General features: G+C 40.1%; 1 non-coding gene across 1 annotated transcript; it reads left to right on the forward strand.

Annotated features, from left to right (window-relative positions):
- The first annotated feature begins 1,649 nt into the window (after positions 1–1,649).
- On the forward strand, positions 1,650–1,755 carry LOC116281238 (U6 spliceosomal RNA). The gene has a single exon (XR_004190659.1). It is a non-coding gene; the product is annotated as a U6 spliceosomal RNA (small nuclear RNA).
- The last annotated feature ends 23,242 nt before the right edge of the window (positions 1,756–24,997 follow it).

Raw genomic sequence — 24,997 nt, forward strand, 5'->3', positions numbered from 1 at the left:
GAATGTGAGAAGGTGAGGAGAGCTACGGAGGGCAAACAGAACAGGACAAAGGGTACTGGAAGCGGGCGGAGGGGGTTGGACAAGGTTGCCTGTTGGGATGGTGACTGTGAAGAAGGGGAGGGGATGCGTCACGTGGCATCAGAGGGAAGAGAGCTCTGGTCAGAGGGGGCAAGCCGTGCGGAGGTCTTGAGGTGCGAACATGTTGGGTTTGGGTGTGTTTGGGAAGCAGTGTGTCCAGTGGGACTGGGGTGACATGAGCGGCGGCAGGGGTGGGGATGAAGTAGACCAGAGAGCCCGACTGTATAGACCGCAGACCGCTGCCGGGGCTCTGGCTCGCCCTGTTCTTAGGGAGACGTGGGGGTGTTTGGGGTAGAGGAGTCACGTGATCTGGTGTATAGTTTAAAAGGATCACTTTGTTGAGAATAGACTGTAGGGGTTAAAGGTGGAAGCAGGGAAATCAAAAACTGCTCATTCCTGGTACAGAAAGAAGTGAATTAGAACGTGATTCCAAATCTCATTTGGTGTACATTAAACTCGGTTAGTTCATTTTCCATATAGCAAAATGAGTAAACTGAGGAGGCCTGTTTGAACACCTATTTGTCTTGGCCAAATACTTTCTTCTTGCATCTAGAAGTCATTTATTTGGCCATGTTGGTGCTATAACCAAAATGAGTTTTTCTATAATAGAGACATAAATCCTGGAATTCCAATAGAAGACTGGATTAAATAGGACTTTTTTTTTTTTGGTGGGTGGTGTATTCCAACTGCTTCTTATCAAAACTGGTATAATTTCCAGTGTAGACTGGGTCGTGATTTGAAAACACTATCTATCCAGATTCTGTCTAAAAGCAAAATATCGATTAACAATGAAGTATCTGTAGAAGTCATGTTCTACCATGCATGTTAGGGTCAGAGCCATGACCTTTCAAAACCAAAACATGGAAAATGGACACGAAGGAAAGCTGAATTCATTTAACAACACTGCTATCCAGTCCCTAGCCTTCAGATCCACACAACTGAACACAGAGAAGGAATTTGATGCTGATAGAACTGGAAACCCCATAAACAGCCGTAAGCTCGTTTATGGATATTCAAGTAACTCTATGGACCATGCTTGGGTTAATGATAGGGCAGAAATGCCGTTAAAGCAGAACACTGCTAATCCACTGGTGCCATGCATTAGTGATACTTGAAAAGTTACATGGTAATGGGGGACTTTTGAAGTTTTAGCTCATCCCTCTATTAAGATTTTTAGGTCTTTTATATGAACGTATGATTCTTCCAAGCACCCTCAGCGTATGACCGGGGTCCCTTTAACCTGCCAGAAGACATGCTCAAGAAGGCTGTCTGTCAATGGAAAGTGACTACTTTGTTTTCTTTCAAAATGCAATGCAGTTTACAAGTCTACTGTGTGACCAGGAAGCATCCTCGGTTGAAATACAGATTTGCACCATTTACTGGGGATGTGAATTGTATTTTCTTTATTTACTCGAGTGTTTGGGATTGGGAGTAGAAGTGTGGCAAAGAGTAATCTGAGATTCTTCCTCATCACATCTGATTTATTTTTTGCCAAGAATTGACCAAAGCTCTCATGAAAGGTACGTTATGATGGCAATCACAGTCAGTTACCCATTAGACGTATCCGTGACGCTCACCTCAACAGCTCATGCACTAAAAACTGGAACCATACTGAGGAGACTAACAAGGCCCCTGTGCAAAGAAAACATGCAAATTCAAGAAGCATTCCCTATTTTTAAGCCAAACTTATTGTGATAATCATTTTGTAATAGATACATATATCAAATCATTAAACTTGTACAGTGTTATGTATCCATTACATTTCAATAAAACTGAAAACATTAGAAATATTTGTGTCCGGAGGCTGAAGGGAGAGCCAGAGTAAGGTAAGGAAGGCACACTCATCTTTGGAGGCTATGGTTAGGACTTTAGCAAGAAATTGAAAATGCAGAATGCTCTACTAAGCACATACGTGGTTACTGGAATCCGGCATTATTTTAAAGTGAAGTGGTTAAGAGGGTGTAAATGTTAGTATTCCGTTGCCATCCCTGCCACCACAAATCTACAGCCTACTATTTTCCTACCATACGTTTCCTAATGATGCTTCTGTTGATAGAAAGCCCCAGTCATTTTTTATTAATGGACGCTGTGACTTCTCCCCACTCTCTTTCCATTGGCACGGCATTTACTGATTAAAGATGCTGGGTGAGTCAGAATATTCCTTGCATAATGATTGGCTAGTTGGAATGGGTACCGGCTCTTCCTTTGTGATAAAGATAAAGAACAGTGTATATAAATAAGGGTAAGAGATTTTCTTGATGTTCAAGGTCTTTGGTCTCTGAGTTACAGACTATAAATTTCCTGGGCAACATTCTAGATGCAGAACTTCCACTGAAGTCAACAGAAGTTTTGTGACAAAATTAATGGCAGGAAAATGCACTATTGTTATTTATTATTATTTTTTGACTGCTCTGAAGATAATTTGATGCATAAAGTATTGAAGAAGTTTTGAGTTCTTCCTGTGACTCATTTTCATGCAAATATTTGTCACATTTCTGGATATTGTTTTCCTCTACCGTATATATTTCCATCTTCCATGGGCAAATTGACATCTTCATCCGTATTGCACATTCAGTGGATGTAAATTCAGCCTGTATTCTCATTAAACGTTATGAATATGTGATTTTCATTTATGATTTTAGCGGGTGTTCATGAAATTTCCACGGCAGCATCTGGCCAGGAAATGGTGTCTGTGAATCAGAATTACTACACCTAATTTTATTTTTCTTCCGTGTACTCATCTCTCTAAGTCTTTCCCAGCGAACAGGAGGCAATTTGGATTCTTTTCTACACTGATTCTCGGGTACCTCCCTCACGTTACAGACTTTAGGCTTGGTTTTGCTTTTCCTTTTATGCATGGTTCAGGGAACAACGGAAGCAACCCTTGAGTCCCCTCCCCTTCTCTCTGCCAACACTTACATCTAAGCCACCACCATGGTTTAACCTGAGCAGCATAGGAGCCTCCTAAGAGGTTTTTCACCATGTTCAATTTCAGTTCTTATTAACCTCTCCATGCTGTTGTCAGAATGATCTTTTAAGATGCAGAGATGGTTCTGTCTCTCCCTGCTTAAAACTCTTTTTATCGCCCTTAGCATGAAGACCAAATTCTTGAACACAGCTCGTGGGGCTCTACATCCTCTGGTCCCTCCTTGCCTCTCCAGACAACTGCTCCACCCTCTCCCTCACTCTACGCTCTGACCACAAGGACCTGCTTTCAGATCCCGCGTCATCACTATCTTTCATCTCCAGGTCTTTGAAATCTATCGCTGGGCTCCCTGCTCCACTCCACTTCACATGCCCCTGAGTATATCCTACTCGTCATTCAAGTCTCAGATTGAACTCCCCTCTTCTGAGTGGCTGTTCCTACTGCCATCGATAGACTTTGCCTTCCCACAGGACCCTGCACTTGACCTTCAAAAGAGCCATCACATCTGTGACTTTCTGTTTAACTTTTGTTTGCTAGCATGTCTCTTCCTCACTAGATTGCTATCTTTGTGAGGCTGGTGACCATATCTGTGGGTTTTTTTTTTTTTTTGTAACTTAATTTTGTAAGGATGAAAAATGAAACAGCTCAATAAATTTCCAAACTTTAGGAGTTATTTAAATTCCATGTAGCCTTTTAAATAATGTTTAGAATATTGGATGACACGAGGAAACACGGATGATTTTTTTTCAGTGAAAAATGGAGTATATGAAACAGTATATACAATATAATTTTAATTTGAAATACACAAACACACAGAGAATATATGTATAAGTTCAGAGCTATATAGCAAAAATGCCAACTATGGTCTTCCCCAGGCAGCTGGATTTCTAGTGGATGGAGGACACTGTGAGCGACTGACTCCGCAGCATCCATCCCATTACCTCCCCTGCCTCCACACCGTGTGCAGCAGCCAAGCAATTTGATAAGGCTGACCTTCACCTTTAGTTCTGCAGGTGGTCCACCACTGAGTGGGGCCAATCTGCACGATCCTTTTCCTCTAGTTACGGTTACTAGGTCAGAGGTAGACACATAATCCAGGCTCTAGCCATTTGGCACAAGTATTATCTTGACGCTAATGTCTGATTCGGTGACAGGCATATAATTTTATTTGATCCAACTAAAAAGAGTTGGAAGATTTCTTAGTTGGGTGGGAGATATCCATTCTCTCTCCCTTACTGTGACTAAGAAAACATAAAGTCCCAGGAGATACTAGAAGAAATTTTGTGACTCTAGGAGGAAGTTGGCCTTAATGTGAACTGACTCACAGAAGATGAAGCAGATATGTCATGAGACCTTGTATCTGGTGGCATTGTCACACTTCTGAATCAAAACAGGACTGAAGTCTGTCCTGATTTTAGAATGAGCTAGTATATTGCCTAATCATTTAAGCTAGATGGCACTGAGGTTTTCATTACATGAAAAAATTTTTAAAAAGTCAAAATTAAAGTGGCTTTTATTTTATTCTTTATGCTTTCCAGTATTTTAAAGATTTTCTGCACTGAACACATATTGCTTTTATAATTTAAAAAGGTTATCTATTTAAAAAAATGGTTATTAGCTAAAAATTGGCAAAGACCTATTAAATCAGTGTGTATTTTTCTCTCCTTACTCACTCTCCCCTTCTCTTGAACCTCCTAAGGTTCTCTTCCCCCAATTTCCGCAAGAGCCAGAGAAGCCAACAAACTGTCAAAATTTTGTCACTTCATTAATTAGGAGACTTGAATTGGGTAAGGCACAACCTACATTCTGTGAAATTGATTGGCAAGTGACTGGCAGAGCTACCCTCTTGCTAAAGGGGCCATGGCAGAAACAGGATTGATCACCGTTTATCACCATGTGGCTCATTCCAAACACATAGAAACCTGGGAAGATTCAGACACGGGTTGCCGCGTGCTGACCTGAAGCTCCAAAGCCAGGATCTGAAACGCCCTTGTCTAATTCAGCATTATGCTCAAAGGGAGAAACCCCACGAGCAATGTGAATTGCAAAGTTAGAAGTCAATTTAACCAAGCACATATTGACATCTAATGACTTAAGAGTCGTATCAGATTGGTGAGGCCTGATGAATGAGAGAGCATGTTTTTGAGGGAGGTGAGTCTGCAGCCTATGGTGAGGGTAGAGAGACATAGTTCAGAATTCTATTGAGAATGTGATTCAGAAATGGAACTAGAGAGGAGCCAGGGAGCCAGTGGCCACGCATCTTTACGATATCAAGTAGACAGCTGTCGTAAATACTGCCTTGGGGAAGAAGAATGCTTGCTGGCAAAATCTAATGATGGCACCCCATCTCCACGTCCCCACACCCAGTTGCTCCTGGTTCCAGATTATATGCACTGGGACTGCCGTTAACTAGACGTGAAATCTTAGGCCAGCCACTTCACCTCTCTGTCCTTGAATTTTCTCATCTGTAAAAGGGCTGAGAGTCAGACTCGAGGACCTCAAAGACGCTGTCCGCTTTGAAACTGTACAGCTCTGCAATTGGCCCACCCACCTGCCCGTCTGCCCCAGTCAGCCAATGAGGAGAGTCCCGGAAGCCGTGCGCCCCGGAGCGCAGTGCGGATCCCCTGCTGGGGAGGAAGGCAGCCTCTCAACTTGGTGCTCTGGGGCGCGGCGGCGGGGTGTGAAGTCGGCGCTGCTCGCCTTGCAGCTGCTCTGCGGAGGGGAGCAAACCTGGATTTTAAAGAAGCAAATGGTCTTTTTTTTTTTTTTTTTAAAACAAAATTAACTCACAGCTGCAAGCAGTACAATGAAAGCACATTTTAAAATAATCAGATGCTTTCGGGGCCTCCTTCAGCGGCGGGAGTGACTTCAGTCCGAGCTGCTGCCCGCTGCCTGTCAGGGCTGCAGCCTCCAGCGCCAGCGGTCCGGGGGCGAAGTGGAGCTGCAAGCTGCAGGTGTCAGAAAGGAGGCCGAAAGTTTTAAGATCTCGTGACCCTACAGGCCTCAGCTGTTTGTTTGTTTGTTCTGTTTTCATTAGGATGTTACATATTTTTGAAGGACATCTGACAACTAATAGGTTGTTTTTAAAGGGCCATTTCATTAAACACTTTAAAAAATGCTCAGCTATGTTCTAAATTCCATCTAATCAACTAATCTCTATTTTATTAACAGTAACAAAATGTGAGCCCAGGCGGTCGCTGAAGGGTGCTAGAGATGACCAAGGTCTGAAACCACGCTAGTGTCTGAATTTCTACCTACACGTAGATGAGGATGCTGTATACTTCGAGGGTTGTGTGAAATATTCTGTTCCACCACGAGGTATCTGCGTGTGAATTTCTGCATGTTGTTCAGGCTGCTGAGGTGACCTTAGAAGAAAAAGACATGTTGGAGTTGAATATTTTGAGAAAAGTCTCATAAAATACTTAACACGTTGGAGAGGCCAACTTTGTCTAAGAGAATTAAGACTCTTCACCTTGAGGAACTGAGGGCCAAGAAACACCTTGACCTCTGGGGCTGGTCATAGGGCCTTACAGTCAGGTGACCTCAAGGCAGAGCCCTTCGGGGCCACCTGTTAATGGTGTGACCCCGGGCAAGGCTGTGGGTTTCCCGATGCTTGCCTGCACAGCGGATATCATCACTGTGACCTGACCTAATGTCCTGAGGGCCACAGGGGAGCACGTATACAGTGAGCATCGTTCCGCTCCTGTCAAGCGTCCAGCCTGACAAACATTCATTGAGCACCTTCTGTGCTTTTGATAAATGTTTCTTTTTCTTTATTTTAAAGCACAGATTTAGCTATCAGATCTCAGGAGGACAAATGGGTTTAAAATCTTCTGAAGATTGAAAAAAATAGACATAGGACAAATGAAAAGCAATACTGGGTAGAAAAAGAAATGGATCTTTTCACCTCAAGATTGAAAGTAAAACTAAGTTCAAAAAAGTTTTTATATGTGAAAGGATGCTCTATATTTACTAGGCTTTAAAGGAAAACTGGGAAGCAAAGTTTGAAACAGGTCCAGCATTTTGAGATTACTGTTCTCAAAGTCAACCACATCTTAACATCAGAGTCAGGAACCTGGCTGTGATAGAGAGACACTTCCTTTGGCCTCATTGTAATCAATAGTGATAATTCTATATATTATTGTTATAATTAAGAGTATTGGATAGAACCACATCATGTTGTTAAGGCCTGAGCCTTTCTCTCTTTACGCTAACAATTGTAACAACAATGATAATAATAACGTCAAGGTTGTTCTAAACTCTGTGTGTATAATAACTCATTAGTACTCAGAACAACCTTTGTAGTAGTTACTGCTTCTTGCCCCCTTTTACAGATGAGGAAACTGAGACACAAAGAGGTTAAATGACTTGTCCAAGGTCCCACAGCTTAATGGTAGAGGCAGAATTTGAAGAAAAGCTATTGGCTCCAGAATCTGCACTTGATCCATTTATTATACATTTTCTTAACTGTGAGTTAAGTCTTGTCACAGCCGTCTTGAAACACAATAAGCCGTCTTAAATACCTAAAGTCTGGGCTATCTGTTATAGTTTGGAACAAATGTTTTCCTTGAAGTCTGAAGTGTTGTTTGCAATTGGTATCAAGAGGAAGATGCACTTAAGGACTTTAATACATTCTTCCATTAAGCATATGGGTTTATGGGCACAGTGTCTTTTATTTTGATGTAGCTGCTTGACTTCTTTCTTTGTAAGTTGGAGGAAAGTCCATGTCACAACATGTCAACCAATCATAAGTCAAAAATCCTTATCCCTAAGTATACCTGTTACATTGTGAACCCTGTGCAAGGTGCAATTTCAAGAGAATAACAAGAATTTCCATTTGACAAACATTCATTCCTGTCTTCTAGAAGCTTAAGGGCTAATCAGGTCATGTCATCTAAACATTGAAGGAAAAAAGAAACAGAAGACAGGAAAATTTGCCTGTGTATACCACAAATATAACCATTCTATTCCTAAATATCCTTTAAATCCACTTTCCCTAAGCAGCTGCTGCCCTTTGCTTCCCCAGTTCTGACTCAGATCCTTACCACTTGCCCGCACAGCCCTGCAGCAGCTTTCTACTTGGTCTCTCTTCCTCCCATGTCTCTCTTTCCAATCCATTTTCCACACCCCCTCCAGGTGACCTTGCTGAAACAGAAAACTGGCCTCAGTGCTGTTCTGCTGAGAACCCTCCCCTGACTCTTCATCACCACGGAATAAGCCTGAGCTCCTTAAGGTGACATATAAGGCCCTCCACAGAATCTTCGGCTTGTTTTATCCAGCCTCATCTTCCCTGATGCATTGTGCCCTTCATGCTTTGCTCTTTCAACCATTTGGAATGCCTTTGCTGCTCTTGTCTGCTAGAAGAAATCCAGTGAACTCTTTCAGACACAATTTAACCATCACCTCATTGGAGAATCTTCCTTTGACCTCTTTCTCACCAATCCCTTAGTCAGAAATAATTCTCTCACCTCTGTGCTCTCATAACACCTTATTTAAACCTTTATTATAGCCCTTCCCATGGTGTTGTGCAATTCTTGAACCACATGTTCATCTTCCTCAGCAGAGGGAGGGTCCTGTAAGCTAAGAATTGTGTCTGCACATTCTATCTGCAGTATCTAACACAGTATCTGACATAGAAAATGTGTTCTATAAAATGATTGTAGATTGAGGAATGAATGGACAAATGGGTGATGGAACAAATCATCTTACTCAAGTAAAGGGAGAATTTTGGAAGTTTTCTCTAAGCTTCTTTAATGAGCTCATGTAAATATAAGTTCAGTTGGTTTAGGGAGTATAACATGGACTAGATGGCACAGAGTCTCGGTCTAGTCCCAGACCATCACAACTTAGCCGCCCTGCGGCCTTGGACAGAACACCTAACCTATCAGTGCCTCAGTGTTTTCATCCAGAAGATGAGGGTACAGATACTTAAAGCACCCCCCACCCCCGCAAAGTTTCCATTAGAATTGAATAAAAATAATTCAAGGTCAAAATGCTTTTGAAAAATAAAAATAAGAAGGCATTTCAGCAAAGAATCTCATGCCCACGACTTTTATATCTAATCCTGTGTGAGCGAGGCATCACATACATGTCTCTCTGCTGCTCATCATCTCAGGGTCATCTGCTTGTCCTTCTTTTAATTGCTCTGGGTCATAAAGGAGGCTCTAGAAGGTTATTTTTAGTAGATCAGTATGTTCATAAGCAGACCCCGGAACTGCAAAGCGATTCTTGGAAAATATAAAAGATATTCAGCACAAGAAGAGCATGCCTGTATTATACCATCAAAAGTCAAAGGCATAATTTGAAGTGATGAACGTATCCATTTTAAGTTACACATCACTTCGCATAGTTAATATCACTGTAATTAGTCATAGTTCCTATAATTTATTGAAAAGATGCTCATCCCCTCCAGTGTACTACAGTGATGAATGTTGGGAGAGCAACTTTGGAGGCTGGAATCAAGAAAATGAGTAACAGTTGGAGAATTAGTATGTAAATCAATAAGACCCTTTCTTTTTACATTTTGAAACCAGGATTTTCATGACACACTGCGAAATCAGAGAGCTCCCACAAGTTAGAGCTGTCACCACACCTCACAGAACTAGGCAGTCTGCTTCAACCGTAGGAGATGTTTAAAATCCTCTCAAACATTTGAGTAAATCTCTAGTAAATATTTAAACTCCGTATAACTAGTCACAAATAAATTAAGCTGATTTTATGCAGTCTCTCTAATTAGAAGGGCACAGCATTTGTTGAAACGTGATTAGTATTATTCATTAAGCAAAAAATTCTCATTTGTATCTTATTATCACTATTCTGCATAAACCAACACAATTTGTCATGAACTCCCTCATTTGCTGTATCCTCAAAAAGCAGATTATGCTTATTTTTCATTTGGACAGTGGAAAATCAAGCCAGGTGTTTGGCAGCACCGGAGTGTTCAGGTGTAACTGTGCCAGTGATGGAACATTACGAGCAGCGTGGATGAAGAATGAGGCATGGAGGATCTTGGGACTGAGGTGCCTTGAGGCCCATCCCTTCTGAGTGACCCTGCTGATGAGACAGGTGTTGCACCGGGCTGCTGGGAGAGGAGAGGGAAACGGAAAAGAAACTTTTCTGTAATGTCAGATCTTTCCCCTCCCATCAGAGCCTGAATGCGCTTGCTCAGATTCCTGCGGCAGCGGAGCTACCGACATGTGTGATGTAAAACCACCACAGTGGTACCTCTGTTTAAAATATTTCCAAAGCATAAAAATTCAGCTCTGTGATTTGTCTAGGACCGTCTGTCTGTCTAGACACATAAGCACTGTATACAGCTTTCCGGACTTACAGATATTGACAGATAAGACAAAGCTGATATTATCTGGACGAAAGGGGATTGGGGCTGCTTTTCCTCCTTTGCAATCTGTTCGTTTTGTCTTTAAAATCTTCTTTGTTCTCTAGCTCAGGTTAGAGACTCCATTAGGGTATCTGACTGCAGCTGCTTTATAGTTCTGGCAGAAATAGGGATGCCAATGCAGTAGGGTCATTAAAATAGTGGCAAGACAATAGGAAATTATTTTTTGTTGTTAAGGTGGCTGGGGGCTTCAATATCCTACTGAGGATCCCGTGAATTCTTTTGAAAATTGAGAGCTGTGAAGGCCTGGATACCAACCATTGGGCTTGCGTGTCAGTTTCTTTTTTGTCTCTCTGTTCCCCTTTGTTACTTCACTGTCACCTCCTATTTTTGTAAACACTCTGCCTTTCCCATATGGGCCTTTCTTCCTACTACTTCTGATGCGGTTGGTTTTCTGAGAGGCTGATCATGTGGGGTAGTGTGGGGAAAACATCCAACAAGACAGTATTGGAGAGAATGGGGGTGTTTACCTAAAGACACACACAGCAAAGCGATGAGGTATGAGGGTGGCCTTCAAACGCCCACAGGTTGCTCAAGGTCAGAGCAGTATAATGGAGTGGCTGTAAAGCCAGCAGGTGGAAGTCACAGGGAGGAGGGTCAGGGCTTGACCTGAAGGAGCACCCTCTAACTGAGCTGTCCAGACATGGAATAGGCTGGCTTGTAAGGTGGTGAGTTCCCCATCACCAGGAGTAGTGAAGCAGAGTTTGGCCCGGGAGCTTGAACTACATGCGTTCCAAGTACTCGTCCACACTAATATGGATGATTTTCTCTTTTGGAAAGTGTGCTCAATTGTCTCCATAAGCAAGCTGGAGAATTCCCTTGATGATAGAATTTCACCATATTCAGGAATCTCAAGTCCTTGCTCTCCTGTATCTCACATTTTCCAAAGTCTGCAAAGCAGGCTTCCTGCTACTGCATGTAACCTGGCAAATGGTGGTGGTCATACTGGGAGACCAGTGTAATGCAAGGCACCTGCAAGTCTAGGTTCGGGTTCCTTGTCAAGGTTTCCTACAGACCCTGAGCAGAACCCTGGCCAGCAGACCGAGGGACTCCTGCTACTGCTACGGAGCCAGCGCTCGGCTGCAGAGAAGTGAAGGCCTGTCTGGAAGTGATCCTCAGCGTTCACGGCATTTCTGTGAACCAGGACTTATTCAGACACAGACTTTGGGTATCACATTTTGGATGTAAATATTTTATCTACTTTGGAGAATTTTACAAAGTTAAAAGATGTAGAGCGTGTATCTGTGTGAGGTGGAGTCCGTTACACATTAAAGGGACAATTACATTGTCTTCCCAAGTGGGACATCAGGGGTGAGCCTCGGCTACTGAACAGACGAAACGAAAATGATAAAAGTTTTCAAGGAAGTTTCTTAACTGTGGTCAGGGACCACCCACTTGTTGAAACACAGACTCCTGGGCCCAGCCCTGTATCTATTATGTTAGGTTTTTTTTTTTTTTTTATTGCTATGTAACAGATCACCACCAACTTAGCAGTGTAAAATGACAAGTCTCAAGTCCGGGCAGTGTGGCTGGGTTCTTTGCATAAGGTGTCACTAGTCCAGGTTCTTTACTGAAGGCTCTGGCGGAAAATCGAACCTAAGCTCCCCTGGGGTTCTGGCAAAATTCAGGTCCTTGTTGGCTGTCAGCTGGGGGCAGCTCTCTGCTCCTCGAGGCCACCTGCATTCCTTCCCACATGGCTCTTTCCATTTTCAAACCAGCAAAGGCATGCAGAGTCCTTCTCATGCTTTGAATATTTCTGACTTCTTTTGCTGTTACATGCCAGACAAAACTCTGCTTCTAAAGGGCTCAGATGATTAGAGTAGACCCAACGAGATAATTTTAAGGTGTACCTACTTGAGACCTTAATTACATCTACAAAATCCCTTCATAACCATACTTGGATTAGTGTTTGATTGAATAAACAGGGTACAGAGTTCTTGGGTTGGGGGCAGCTTTAGAATTCTGCCTACCACACTTGCTAAATCAGAATCTCTTCAGGGGAGCCAAAGAAATCTTTTTAACACCATTCCAAGCGATTCCAATGAATAATAAACTCTGAGAACTACTGGCTTAGAAGGATGATACAAAAGCAGTGGATGTTAGGTGTTATGTGAGTGATGTAGAAAACAGCTGTTTTAGGCGTTCCCCATGAGGGACCGACCACCGAAGACTGAAGATGCCAGTGATTGCAGGGATGCTCATGGAGAAGCTGGGCATTCAGAAAGGAACAGTGCAGGCTTTCCAGATGGGGCAGAGGTATGTGAGCAGGGATTTGAACATGGGAAACATACAGTTGACCTTTAAGAGTACAATTAAGTTGAATCTGATTGGAGTGGAGGTATGTAATTTTGATTTGGGGGAAAAGGTGTGGGATTTGGATTATATTAGCGTGTGGGGCCTTGATTGGGTCAAGGAGCTGAAATAAAGGGAAGCCACTGACAGTTTTTAAGAATATTTACAGTTAAAAAGCAATTCGATTTTATCCCCTTTACCCCATTTACTCACTGAATTTGTCTGCAGTTGAGGGTTATATTTTAATTCACTTTTAACAAAATCAAAGTCTTGATTGGATTCTTATGATAGCCAAACATTTTTATTATTTTTATTCTTGGGGATGAAGAAGGAAAAAATTTTCAAATTGTAAGAAGTGGGTTGGCATACGGGAAAGGGTGAAATGACGCAGGGTTCAGACTCTGTGGTTGAAGGAGCATGAATATGACAATCAGAGTCTCTTTTATAAGCACCTTTCTGTGTATTCTGACCTCCAAAATGTTTTCCACTTAACCATCCTCGAGGTGTAAATGTACCCCAAAGACTCAAAACCCTTAGTGGGGAGTACTTGTTGGGGGGACTATTAGTCACTACCCGTTGTTAGAGTTGAAAGATGAGAGTCAGCTCTGTAGCTAGGAACAGAAGGTGGGCTATCTTAGAGCCAGGCTCAATAGCTTAGAATACCAGACGAAGACTGCAGATACAGGAGGGTATCGCCTGGCAAGCATCTTAAGCGGATGGATGACAGAGTGGGTGCGCTGGAGAGTGTTGTTAATTTAATGACTCCAGATAATGCTTCTTTAAAATTGAAAGCAAGCCACTGGGAAACAGCCAACAAAGGTGTAACTGGTGACTTTCTGGTCCCCTGGTAGGTTTATATGAGGAAAAGCAGAGGGACATATGCAGTCTGGGCTCTGAAAAACTCAAATTGCTTCTCAAATTTAAATCAAATGTTCTTCCCAGCAAGGTGGGGGAATCACTGTATTTTAGTGGCAATTATAAATGCTGTGTTTAAAATATTAAGTGAATTATATAAAAAGCATACTCGGGCTCCTCCTTCCCTATCACTGATGTGGAAAATTTTTCCTAAATTCCTGCATCACTGAACCACACAATTTGGCCTTCAGTGATGCTTTACTTAGAATTGTGGACTATTGAGCCCCAGGAACTCTGACCCTTTAAAGCTCATTTAATCCCAACTTTTAAATTCATTATTTCACTTATTTATTTAATGATCAAAAATAGCTGCATCATGTTTTGTGAGGTTCTAGGAATATAAAGGTGAACTAAACACATCCCTGTCTTCATGGAGCTCATACTCCATTCCAGGAAACAACAAAAAGTGGGGTCCTGCTGCATGTGGAGCCTCCCAACCCCACTTGGAGTCAGTGAGGCTGAAGAAGGTGGCATGAGCTGGTATTAGCCAGCCCTAAGCTGCTGATCTCCTCGCTACCAGCTGGGCACAGTGGGGAGCTGAACTGAGCTTGCACCCCTACACAAAGGCAATGAGATGGTGTGAATCATGGCCCCACTTTAAGTAAGAAGGTGTCTTAGAGGCTGAAGAGGTAGCTAAACTTCCACTCCATCTATCTGCAATGAGGCAGCGTAAGTCGTTTTTTGCCTGGGGGATGTCAGGAGGCCCAGTAGGAAGTTGGACATGCACACTTACCTAGCCTTTATTCTATACGTCAACAGGGGGACTATCTACCAAAAAGATCAAATAGGATCTAAAGTTCATTAATACAATATTACAAAATGCCTAGATACAAATAAAAATTGCTTATTATCAAGAACCAAAAAATTATAACTTAAAAAAGAAATGATAATCAGCAGACATCAACACCAAGATGAATCAGATGTTGGAATTATCTGATAAGAATTCCAAGGCAGCCATTGAAAGAAAACTTCAACCACAATAACAAATCCTCTTGAATCAAATTATAAAAATTGAAAATCTCAGCAAAGAAATAGAAGTTATGAAAAACAACCAAATGAAAATTATAAAATTGAAAAATCATTAAAAACAAAATAAAATACTGAATGGGCTCAGAAGTAGAGTGAAGGTGACAGAGGACAGAATTGGTAAACTTCAGGACAGAGCAATAGAATTTACACAATTTGAGCAATAGAGAAAATATACTTAAAAAGGGAGAGGAAAGGGCAAGACAGATGGGATAAAAAATTTGAAGAAATTATGTTCAAAAACTTTCTAAATTTGATGAAATATTTAAATCTACATATTTAAGAATCTGAGCAAACCCTAAATGGGATAAACTCCCCTCAAATCTACTTCAAAATACAATAAATTAGACTTTGATAACTAAATACAAGGAAAAAAGTGAAAGTAGCTGGGGAGAAATGACACATTACTTATTAACTGAGATGAACACCAATATGAATTTAAAATCAATTCAGCTGACGGTGAATTTCTCATCTGAAACACAGAGAGCCAGGAAAAAGTGGCACAGAATTTTTGAAGTACTGAAAGAAAAGCAACAGTTAACCCAGACTTTTATGTCCAGCAAAAATATCCTTCAGGAAGGAAGACAAAATCAAGAGAATCTCAGACAAAGTAAAACTAAGACTGTGCTACTAAAAATAAAGCTACCCTTAAGGATGACTAAAGAACGCTCTCTAAATAGAAAGAAAATAACAACAGAGGAAGGTTTGGAACTTTAGAAAGGAAAGAACACCAGAATGGTGAAAAACCAGGGTAAATATAATAGACTCTTCTCAGGAATTTCTTAAATTAAATTTGATGGCTAAAGCAAAAACCAATACAACTTCTAATACAGTGCTTAATTAATATATGCAGAAGAAATATTTAGTAAATTATATTTAAAATGGGGAAAGTTAAGGGATCTAAATGGAAATAACATTCCTACACTTCACCTGAAGTGATAAAACTCTGAAACAAGTAAACTGTAATAAGCTTCGGTATGGAAGAAGAAAATATGTTTTCTTGAAACTAGAAATCTACTCATCAACCAGAACACCCTGGTGGACTGTACATTGCTAAGAAATACAGTTTTGCTGTGTTCACACACATGAAAGAGTCATTGTGGTACTTACTAGATTGCATTGGATCGGAGAGAGCTCCTTTGGCAATGCAAGTTGGAGATGGGAGTGGAAGCAATGGGGCTTGAAAAAATTGGATGAGTTCCAATGTCTGAATTCCTTCTTAAGTTTCGTGACAAACAGACTTCCAGCTCAAGTTTGAATTCATCTAAGGAGGACTGTCTCTGTCTTCCCTCAGCATTTTTGCTTTGGATTTGCTTTAGTAATATCCTTGAGGCATTCAAATCCAAGCGTAGTGTGGGTTCAGCACCACCAGGAGGCAGAAGCAGGAACCGATTTTGCTGCCATTGGATTGGTGTCTGGTTTCCAAATTGTAAGTCATAAATAAATACACCTCTAATAGATGGAAGCTTTCCATATTCCTTTGCCATGTTGTGTAATTACATATATCTGAATCCAGCCCACGGTAGCCAAGAGCCTAAATCCAGCCCAGGCATCCACTGTAACCCCATCAACTGGGTGCAATTTAAAACACAGTGTCACTTGAACAAACAAGTTTTTTTTTTTTTAATTGAAGTATAGTTGATTTACAGTGTTATATTAGTTTCAGGTATACAGCACAGTGATTCAATATGTTTATAGATTATACTCCATTTAAAGTTACCACAAAATATTGGCCTTATTTCCCTGTGTTGCACAATATATACTTATTGCTTACTTATTTTATACATAGTAATTTGTACCTCTTAATCCCATACCCCAACTTGCTCCTTACCCCTTCTGTCTCCCCACTGGTATCCACTAGTTTCTTCCTATATCTGTGAGTCCCTTTCAATTTTGTTATATGCATTCATTTGTTTTATTTTTTAGAGTTCCAGATACAAGTGATAACACACTATTTGTCTTTTTGTATCTATTTCACTAGTGTAATACTCTCTAGGTCCATCCATGTTGCTGCAAATGGCAGAATTTCATTCCTTTTTATGGATGAGCAATGTTCCAGTGTTTGTCTTCTTTATCCTTTCATCTGTTGATGGACACACTTTGGTTGCTCCACACCTTGGCTGTTGTAAATAATGCCTCTATGAACATTGCAGTGCTTGTATATTTTTGAGTTTGTGTTTTCATTTTATTGGATATATATCCAGGATGGAATTGCCAGATCGTATGGTAGTTTTATTTTTTTGTGGAACCTGCATACTGTTTTCAATAGTAGAGGCATCAATATACATTCCTACCAACAGTGAACAAGGATTCTCTTTTCTCCACATCCTCACCAACATTTTTTATGTGTGCACTTTTTGATGTTAGCCATTCTGACAGGTGTGAAGTGATACCTCATTGTGGTTTTCATTGGCATTTCTCTGAAGATTAATGATGTTGAGCATCTTATCATTTGTCTGTTGTCCATCTGTATGTCTTTGGCAAAATGTCTATTAATGCCTTCTTCCCATTTTTTGATTGGGTTTTTTTTGGTATTGAGTTATATGAGTTGTTTATATATTTTGGATATTAACCCCTTGTTGGTCATTCTATTTGCAAATATTTTCTCCCATTGTCTTTTTGCTTGATTCAGTTTCCTTTGCTGTGCAACACTTACATTTGATTAGGTCCTATTTGTTTATTTTTGTTGTAATTTCTTTTGCCTTAGGAAACATCCAAAAATACATTGCTACCATATATGTCAGTGAGTGCTGCCTATGCTCTCTTCTAGGAGTTTTATGGTTTCAGGTCTTACATTTAGGTCTTTACTCCTTTTTGAGTTTATTTTTGTTTATGAGGTGAGGAAATATTCTAATTTCATTCTTCTACATGTAGCTGTCCAGTTTTCCCAGTACCACTTATTGAAGAAGCTCTCCTTTCTCCATTGTATATTCTTGCCTCCTTTGCTGTAGATTAATTGACCATAAGCACATAACTTTATTTCTGAGCTCTCAGTTATGTTCCACTGATCTATGTGTCTGTTTTTGTATCAGTACCATGCTGTTTTCATTACTGTAGCTTTGTAGTATAGTCTGAAGTCAGGGAGTGCTATACCTTCAGCTTTATTCTTTTTTCTCAAGATTTCTTCAGCAATTTGGGGTCTTGTGTTTTCCATATAAATTTTAGGATTATTTGTTCTAGTCTCTGAAAAATGTCTTGGGTATTTTGATATTTTGATAAGGATCACATTAAATTTGTAGATTGCTTGGGGTAGTTGGGACATTTTAACAATATTAATTCTCCCAATCCAAGAGCTAAGGACATTTTTCCATTTCTTTGAATCATCTTCAATTTCCTTCATCAGTGTTTTATGGTTTTCAGAGTACAGATTGGTTAAGTTTACTCCTAGGTATTTTATTTTTTATAGTGTGATTTTAAATGGAATTTGTTTTGCATTCTCTTTCTGATAGTTCATTACTATGTGTATGGAAAAGCAACAGATTTCTGTATGTTAATCTTGTATTCTGTAACTTTACTGATTTCATTTATTCTAATAGTTTTTGGTGGAGACTTTTGGATATTCTTTGTATAGTATCATATCAGCTGCAAATAGTGGCAGTTTTACTTTTTCCCTCCTAATTTAGATGCTTTTTATTTATTTTTTCTTATCTGATTGCTGTGGCTAAGACTTTCAATACTATGTAAAACAGAAATGACAAGAGTGGACATCCTTGTCTTGTTCCTGAATTTAGAAGACAGGCTTTCAGCCTTTCACTGTTGAGTAGTATGTTAGCTGTGGGTTTGTCATAAATGCCATTTATTATTTTGAGTTATGTTCCCTCTACAGCAAATATAATTTGAATTTTTATCAAGAATTGATATTAAATTGTGTCAAATGCTTTTTCTGCATGTGTTGAGATAATCATGTGATCTTTATCTTTCCTTTGGTTGATGTGGTATATCACATTGATTGATTTGCGTATATTGAACCATCCTTGCATCCCTGGACAAAAACCCATTTGATTATGGTGCATGATCTTTTTATATATTTTGGGGTTCAATTTGCTAATATTTTATTGAGGATTTTTGCATATATACTCATTCAATATATTAGCTTGTAATTTTCTGTTTTTGGTAATGTCTTTGGTTTTAGTTTCAGTGTAGTGGTGGCCTCTTAGAATGAATTTGGGAATATTCTATCCTCTTCAATTTTTCAGAATAATTTGAGAAGAATAGATATTAGCTCATCTTTATATGTTTGGTAGGATCACCCTTTGAAGCCATCTAGTCCTGGACTTCTGTTTGCTGGGAGTTTTTTAAGTTACAAATTCAATTTCACTGTTAGTGATCAGTCTGTTCAGATTGTTCCATTCTGATTCAGTCTGGCATGTTGTATGTTTCTGAAAATTTGTTCTTTTCTTCTAGGTTGTCCAATTGGTTGGCATATTACTCTTTGCAGCAGTCTTATAATTTTTTGTGTCTCTGTGATATTGGTTGTTATTTCTCCGCTTTCATTTCTTATATTGTTTATTTGGGTCCGTTCTCTTTTCTTCTTGATAAGTGTGGCTAAAAGTTCATCAATTTTGATTATCTTTTCAAAAAAATAGCTCTTATTTTTATTAATATTTTTTATTTTTTGTCTCTATTTTATTTACTTCTTCTCTATCTTTATTATTTCCTTCCTTCTGCTGACTTTTGGTTTTGTTTGTTTTTCTTTTTATAATTTCTCTAGTTGGTAGATTAGGTTGTTTGAGATTTTCCTTGCTTATTGAAGAAGGCTTGTATTGCTATAAACTTCCCTCCCAGAACTGCTTTTGCTGAATTCCATAGTTTTTGAAAGTTGTATTTCCATTTTCGTTTGTCTTTGGGTATTTTCTGATTTCCTATTAAATTTCTTCACTGAAATTAAATGCCTTTAAAAAAATGCCCCCCCCCCCTTTTAGTAGCATGTTATTTAGTCTTCATGTGTTTGTGCTTTTCTCTTTTTTATTTCCATAGTTGATTTCTGCTTTCATACCGTTGTGGTCTGAAAAAAAATGCTTGATGTAATTTCTATCCTTTTAAATTTGTTAAAACTTGTTTTGTGACCTAGCATGTGATCTATCCTGAAGAATGTTTCATGTGAACTGGAAAAGAAAGTTTATTCTGCTGTTATTTGGTGGAATATCTTATAGGTATTTATTAAGTCCAGCTGTTCTATTGTGTCACTTAAGACCACTGTTGACTTACTGATTTTCTATCTGGATCATATGTCCATTGATACAAGTGAAGTGTTATGTCCTCAACTATTATTATGTTATTTTCAGTCTCTCCCTTTATGTATGTTAAATTTTGCTTTACATATTTAGGTGCTCCTGTATCAGGTACATGTATGTTAACAAGTGTAACATTCTTTACTTGTATTGATCCTTTCATCATTGTATAATGCCTTTCTTCATCTTTGTTATAGCCTTTGTTTTAAAGTCTTTTATGTCTGTTATGAGTATTACTAACCCTGCCATCTTGTCATGTAGTTTGCTTAAAATATCTTTTTTCATTTTCTTACTTTCAGCCTGTTTGCCTTCTAGCTCTTGTAAGCAGCATATGAATGGGTCTTGTTTTTTTAATCCAGTCTGTCACCCTGTGTCTTTTGACTGGAGCATTTAGTTCATTGGCATTTAAAGCAATTACTGATAGCTATGCACTTATCACCACTTTATCACTTGTTTTCCGGTTCTTTCTGTAATTCTTCTCTATTTGTTTGTTTGTTTCTTTCTTCTTTTGTTTCTTCCCTTGTGTTATTTTGATGACTTTCTTAGTAGTTCATTTTGTTCATCTCTTTCTAGTTTTTGTGTATTTATATGTAGTTTTTGATTTGTCATTTCCATGGGGTTTATATACGTTGATCCATAACTATATCTAGTTGTTTTAAGCCAGTAGTCATTTAAGTTCAAACACATTCTGAAAAGTTTGACTTTTTTACTTCCCCTCCACCACATTTTGTGCTTTTGACGTCATATTTTACATCTTTATGTTTATCCCTTAAGTGTTTATTGTAATTAGAACTTTTTTTTGCAATTTTTTTGTCTTAATCTTCCCACTAGCTTATGTAAGTGATTGATCCTCAGCTCTTACTATCTACTTGTCTTTTCTAGTGGAATTTTCCTTTTCCTATAGATTCTTAGTTCTTGCTGTAGCCTTTTCTTTTCAACTTGGAGAAGACTGTTTAACATTTCTTTTAGAATTGGTTTATTATTAATAACCTCCTTTAGTTTTTGCTTCTCTGAGAAGTTCTTATCTCTTCTTCAAGTCTAAATGATAATCTTGCTGTGTATCTGTGCTGTAGAGTATCCTAAGCTGCAAGTTTTTCCCCTTCCAGTACTTTGAATATATCATGCCAGTCCTTTCTGGCCTGTAAAGCTTCTGCAGAAAAATCAGCTGATAACTTTATGGGGATTCCTTCTTCTAGGCTCTTTCTTTTTCTTTTGCTGCCTTTAAAATTCTCTCTTTATCTTTAACCTTTGCCATTTTAATTATGATATATCTCTTTGTGGGTCTGTTTGAGTTCATCTTGTTTGGAACCCTCTGTACTTCTTATACTTGGACATCTGTTTCCTTCCTCAGCCATAATTTCATCAAATACATTTTTGACCCTCTCTCCTCCCTTCTCCTTCTGGAATCCTATAATGTAAGTGTTGGTACATTTGATGTAATTTCAGGATCTCTTAAACTGTTCTCATTTTTTAAAATTTGTTTTTCTTTTTCTTGCTCTGATTGGGTGATTTTCATTATTCTATCTTCCAGACCATTATGTATTCTTTTTTATCTCTTAATCTACTATTCATTCTTTCTGGTATGTTTTTCATTTCAATAATTGTATTCTCAGTTCTGACTGATTCTTTTTTATATTTTCTAGTTTTTTGGTCAAAATTCTCACTATGTTCACATATTCTTTTCCCCAATTTAGTTAGCATTGTATTATTAATGCTTTGAATTCTTTATTTTAAAATTTTGTTTCAATATTTATTTTTTCAGGGGTTTTTTCTTGCTCATTCAAATGAGACAAGTTCATTTATTTTTTAAAATTTTGCTTAGCTTTCTTTGTCTGTATGAATTTAGGTTTAACAGTTACCTATTGCAGTCTTGAAGGGCTGTCCTCATGTGGGAGTGTCTCTATAAAGTCTGTGTTCCTATTGATTTTGGTGGGAAAGCTGGCATTGACATGAATAAAAGTTACATCTTTCCTCAGGGTGTGCTAGTAACTGTCACCTTGAGAGGAGGTGGGAGCTGGAGATAGAGGGCTAGGACCAGAGCCATGTGTGAATCAAGGCTTCCCCTCTGTTATGTGGTCATCACCACCCTACCAGGGTTGGGGCTGGATCTCAAGTTGGTGGAGCAGAAGCCCTGAAGGTCAAGTCCAAGCTGGCTTTGTTTCCTTTAAGTATGTAGTCTCCTTTCTCCCAGCACTGTACCCTTGCCCCAGAAGGTAGCAGTCTTGGAGCAGAGGGGCCTGTGCAAGCTCATGGCTTGTGATGGGATGTAGGCTGCAATGGGCTGGCCACAGATACAGGTCTTGGCTGCCTAGATTTGCTGTCTGTGCTAGCACCAGCAATGACAGCCCCACTGCATCTAAGACTCCTTTGTCCCTTTTAGCAGTTCACCCCTCCCAGCCTCTGCTGTCTCAGCACTGTTGTGGAGCTGCATGGACTTTTGGCATGCATCTGTGCATCTGGGTGGGAGCTGTAGTGGCTTAGTCTTCCTCAGAGATTGGGACCATCCCTGATGCACTGCCTGTGTAAATGCAAGCAGTGGCCACCCCTGTTGTGCTAAGATACCACCCAGGTGCAAGTCATCTGTGTGTCCCATGGCTGATCTCTCTCTCTGGTTGTGGCAGTCCTTGTAGCAGTGGGGAGCTGTAAGGTGAAGTAAGAATGGCTGGAGCATTTGCTTGGCTCAGGCTGAGGTGTGCTGCCAAGGTGGTCGTAGGAAACCACCTCAGTCTACCCTCTCCACCCTACCTGGGGGAAAGCCAGTGCATGCTTGCTCCTCACGAGCAGAGTCCAGGCTTCCCACAGCTCTCCTGCTAGTCCTCATGGCCCTCCAACCAGCCAAAGGGGTATGTCTTCCCTGTGTTGGTCTCCAGGATGGGGCACCCAATATGTGGCTTGAACCACTCACTACACAGTGTGAATCTCAACCTGTGCATTTTCCCTTTTCCTCAGGGTTCCCTCCTGGAGTATAGGTTCCAACCTGATCCATTCTTTTCCCTGTGTATTCTATCCCATTTGGATCTTTCTTACAGCCTTGGTTGTACAAAGGCCTTTCTGTCAGCTTCCTGTTAGTTTTCAGTGAGGTTTGTTCCACACGTAGATGTGCTTTTGATGTGTTTGTTGGGGGGACTTTCATGTCCTCCTACTCTGACATCTTGATCAATCAAGCTGAGCAAACAAGTTTTAACTTTGGCCTTGGCTCTAAGGTCTGATTTGTCCTGTGTTTGTCAACCAGGCTACACTGCACATGGGCTACAAGGACTGCTTTTACTTTTCTGATCTGAAGTCCTTTACCCCCAAGTCACATATTATCATTATGGTCTTCAGGAGCTTGCCATTTTCAGAGTGAGAGAAGGATGAGATGGCAGCCTCCTAGGGTTTGAAACAGAACTGGCTAAAGGAATGTTTCCACTTTCCTAGGCCTTCCTGGTCCTTCTAGGCTTTGCAATTAGAACCAGCAAAGCAGGAACATTGAGGAAAATGGAAAAGAAGAGACGGATGTCAATTCATCCAAACAGGGACTCGGAGACATGGCAGAGAGACAGGGATGGCTCTTTAATTTTGGCTGTTCATACCCAAAGCTCATCCTCTGGTTATTGTGGTGCAACTGTGCATTTAGGGGGGACTTCATTATGTCCTTGGATTTTCTTTCTTGAAGGGGTGGAATGAGATGCAAAGGGCTAAAAACGATTACATGGCTGTGGTTTTCAAACTTCAGTGGAGCACTGTGCTGGGCATTCTGCTTGGAGTCAAGGAGGCTGACATTTCTTCAAAGAAATCTTACATAAATAAAACAAATAAGAAGCTACTCTTTGAACAAGGGATCTCAGATTCTTAATTTCTCAGCTTTCTCCTCATCAGTGTTCCAAGGAGATAACTACTTAGACCACCAGGGCTTCATAACGCAGCTGGAAGCCACTAAGTTAGAAGTAAGACAATATGGCGAACACAAAGGCCGTGTGTTCTGCCTTCTTCCCCGATAAGCTTTGTGAGCTGCCCTCCAGCTCCGGGCAGGACTGACTGCACCTCCGTTTTTGTTATTCTGCTGTGGACTGGAGTCCTGCTCCCGGTGACTGATCATTTGAGGGTGTGTAGTTGTTAACCTGACCTGTGTCATATTTCCACTGCTGTGCTCACCACCCTTGGATCTGAGTTGGCGTTTTGGCCTCCAGTTCTCAGTCCTGAAGGCTGCTAGTCAGTTTCTCCAGGTGTTAACCCAGTGGGTGCCCATGTCATTCTCTGCTCGGAGTGGTTTAGGCACGCTTTGTGTGTTTGAAACAGCCCATGTTGTAATAGCCCCTTTCATCCACAGACAGCTCTGATTTGGTAATTTATTCGTAATATTGAGGGAGAGCTTACAACCCAGTGGTCCTAATTCTGCTCCTTGAGGGTATCATAGGACAAGATTAATTTCTCTTCCACATGACAAACTTCATCTCTTCAAGTGTCTAAAGACAGAACTCATGTCTTCTCTGGTCTTTTCTTTTTCATATTATATATTATCTTTACAGGATGCATTTATTATTTCATTTTTAGTACTAAATAGTAAAACTTGTTTATCTGATCACCTGCAGAAATTATGTTTTTCTATTTAAAAAAAAATCCCCCATACACCAGAAATTGACAAATTGTAAACTGATATAACTCAAAAAAAAAATCCCCCAAAACTTCAAGAGTTGGGATTTTTGAGAAGTTCTATAGGAACTTCAGAGTAAGATAAATTTTCTTTGCACCACCATCCTCTGTTTTCTTATGTGGCTACTCTTCTGGACCTGGAGCAGTAATTGATCTCGATTGAGATGGACATTTCTGATCCCTGAGGGACTGGATACAGTACACGTATGGAAAGGGAAGGGTCAGTTGGCAGTGACAGCACACTGTCTGAGGTGGCACTTCTGCCCGTTCCCCCCCGACCGATGAACTGCTGATGGCTTCTGCCATCATGCCTGGGCTCCTTTCCCAGGTTCTGGAAGGAACATCTATTTATGTTTGTTCATCCAAATTCTCCTTGTGAGTGCATCTCTTTCCAAGTGAAATGACATTTTGTCTCCCCAGTATCCACACAGTGGCTAATAAAAAGTAGGCATTCAATTAATAGTTGGTGACTGAATGTAAAGATAAATAAGGAAAAGCCCC

Source organism: Vicugna pacos, chromosome 13 (genome assembly GCF_048564905.1).
Source record: "Vicugna pacos chromosome 13, VicPac4, whole genome shotgun sequence".
Lineage (NCBI taxonomy): Eukaryota > Metazoa > Chordata > Mammalia > Artiodactyla > Camelidae > Vicugna > Vicugna pacos.